This window comes from Buceros rhinoceros, unplaced genomic scaffold (assembly GCF_000710305.1).
Source record: "Buceros rhinoceros silvestris isolate BGI_N320 unplaced genomic scaffold, ASM71030v1 scaffold27911, whole genome shotgun sequence".
Lineage (NCBI taxonomy): Eukaryota > Metazoa > Chordata > Aves > Bucerotiformes > Bucerotidae > Buceros > Buceros rhinoceros.
Window position 1 is genome coordinate 1 of NW_010392921.1, and position 314 is coordinate 314.

The window sequence follows — 314 nt, forward strand, 5'->3', positions numbered from 1 at the left end:
GGAGCCGGCTGGGGGGGGGACCAAGTCCTGCTGTCCCCTCTGCCCCAGCCCTCCCCTCTCTTTGCACCCTGCAGCTCTTGCAGGAAGTATTTGGAGCCTTCCAGTTCCTGGAGAGAACCCACACATTTAAAAGCCTCTGGTGCAAGCTGGGGAGTGCCCTGGGTTGTCTGGGGGCCTGTCAACACAGGAGAGAACCTGGAGTGATGGAGCACCCTGAGCGTCTCAGAGCTCAGTGGTCTCTGGGGGCAGCCGGCATCACCTTCCCACCAGTACCGGGGTCTGGGGCAGCCCAGCCCGTCTGCAAAGTGTCACTG